The sequence below is a fragment of the Austrofundulus limnaeus genome, unplaced genomic scaffold (genome assembly GCF_001266775.1).
Source record: "Austrofundulus limnaeus strain Quisiro unplaced genomic scaffold, Austrofundulus_limnaeus-1.0 Scaffold119, whole genome shotgun sequence".
NCBI lineage: Eukaryota > Metazoa > Chordata > Actinopteri > Cyprinodontiformes > Rivulidae > Austrofundulus > Austrofundulus limnaeus.
The window spans coordinates 993,601-995,856 of NW_013952521.1; the positions used below are offsets into that span (position 1 = coordinate 993,601).

Consider the following 2,256-nt stretch of genomic DNA (forward strand, 5'->3'; position numbering starts at 1 on the left):
CATCCCGGCCGCTTCGCACTCGGCCGCAAACCGCTCCAGCGAGAGCTGCAGATCTCGTTCCGATGAAGCCCTTACACTTGGTTTTTAATTATTTACCTCCAACAAAGTCACTAAAGTTCAAAAAAATAAAAGAAGTTCACCCTGAGTTCAAAGATCAGACGAGGTGCAAAGGAACAAAAACTGAACAGACGAGGACAAAAAGAACCAAAGAAACTGAAACAAGCTAAAAAGACACAGATAAGTTATAAAGCTGCTTTAAACTCAAAAWTTTCTGAGTTTGTCAGCTTTAACTCACAGAAGTGACATCAGAGGAAGAGAAAAACTGAAAGCAGATGTTTTCTTTACAGCAAATCTTTACACGTCATCCTGTCATTAGAGCAGGTTTTAGTTTAATAGTCCTTCAAGAACTTTAAATCCTGTTTATGGTTTTAGACCACAGAAACCCCTCAGCTGCTTTTTAAAACTTCCTGTAAAATCACCTCACATTAAGCAGCAACCCTGAGGACAGAAAACTGAAAAATGTGACCAGATCCTTAGAAGGAAAACAAAACATCCACTGAATATAAAAGGTGAATTAGAGCAGAAATTTAAAATAAAAACATTAATATGAATGTTTTGAATTCCTTACAAAAGAAGCTCAGGAATGAAGCAGAATTGATAAAAATCTGATCCGTCGTGATGCTGGTCATAAACCCTGGACTGAAGGCATGTGGGTCACAAGTTTTAATCAACTTAAACCAAAACGGGCAGAAAGAAGACAAGGATTGAGACAAAACAAAGAAAACCACAGAGATGCTTTAAAACAAAGTAGGTTTTTAGAACCACTGAACCGGGTTTAACTTTGTTGTAACAAWATTAAAAATTTAACACGAAAAGGGTATTTTGGACAAATGTTCCCACAGAAATTCGTGGTATTTTTTGTAAAACTAGTGACAAAACCCATCGCTCTTTGGATCCACCGCCCAGACTTCACATTTGGTCACAGAACTTTGGACTTATAAAAACATTCGGGACCACCAGAACATGGTTCAGGATTTTTTAAGATACGATTTTTAGTTTTCACGCCTCGACCGTTTGTCTCTCTCTCTGTCTGCCTGACTTTAAAGGGTCTGTGACATCACATTTTTGTAATAAACATAAATGCATTTTTGGAAAGATAACGTTCATAACATACCACAAAACAAATTTCACGTCAYTGAGATTAACGGTTGTTGAGATATTTGCCTGTGAATTAACAGGAAGTGATGTCAAAGGGGAATGTCAGCATGTGAACAGAGCGTTGTTACAACAGCTGACAACACAGACTGTAGAGAAGAACCTGACGTTTCTTTAAATTATTTTTAGTCGCTATCAAAGAGAGATAGAGAAAAGTTCAAGTTTAAATAATTTTGTTTTGATAAACAAAGCTTATTTTATTAATGGGTTCCCTTTTGATGTCACTTCCTGTTTCACTTTGAGCCAAATTTAAAAGAAAATAGGCTAGTTATGTGACAAAATGGGTAAAATCATGTGTACTATGCCAATTTTATTAAATATAAAGATGCTTTCTTTGACTTTTTGTATTTGAAGGATACATGCCACAGGCACTTTAATGTGCCTGTCAGGGAGTGACAGCTGCAGGTGTGTGATTACCGCGGTGACCTTAACACACCACAACGAGCAGCTTTATTTCTTTTGATCTCAGTTCTCTTCACTCTTTTTCTGCTGCTTGTAAGTCAAAACATTGTTTTTTTTGTCAGCTTAGACCATCGCAGGACATCCCAAACCGATTGTCCACTGAATGTGGTTCAGTTTACGTTTCAAGTGAAAAGTTTATCACTTCCATGTTTAAGAAGGAAAATCTTATTTTTATTTATTTGAAGCTGTTGCAACAGAACATATCATGCTGTATATTTGATTTGATACAGTTAGAGAGGAAGGAGAGCCACCCGGTATCAKTCAGCACAAACTGAAGAACTCGTACTCGGGTTGAGAAAAACTGGTATCGGGACACGCCTAGGTTTTATGGTGAATTCTGATTTTAAAAGCGTCCTAATTAAGTCTGGAAAGCTCGGYAACAGGCTGCACCTGTAAGGTATTTAGTTAAATACACGAAGGYAAATGTCAGATCTGCTCGAGCTTTAATGACGCCACAGATCTGACATTTATAAGATTAATAATTTCCACTGTCACCATCCACGGGTCTCTGAACCCYACCTGTTTCTCACCAAACTCAGGGTTTGCTGAACCCACTTCCTGGTCTGGACCTCAGGGGTA

General features: G+C 37.9%; 1 protein-coding gene across 3 annotated transcripts in view; it reads right to left on the reverse strand.

The window, feature by feature from the left end:
* The window catches only part of LOC106521999 (corticotropin-releasing factor receptor 1), a 100,835-nt gene that overhangs the window by 49,460 nt on the left and 49,119 nt on the right, over positions 1 to 2,256 (reverse strand). The gene's annotated exons all lie outside the window — the stretch shown is intronic.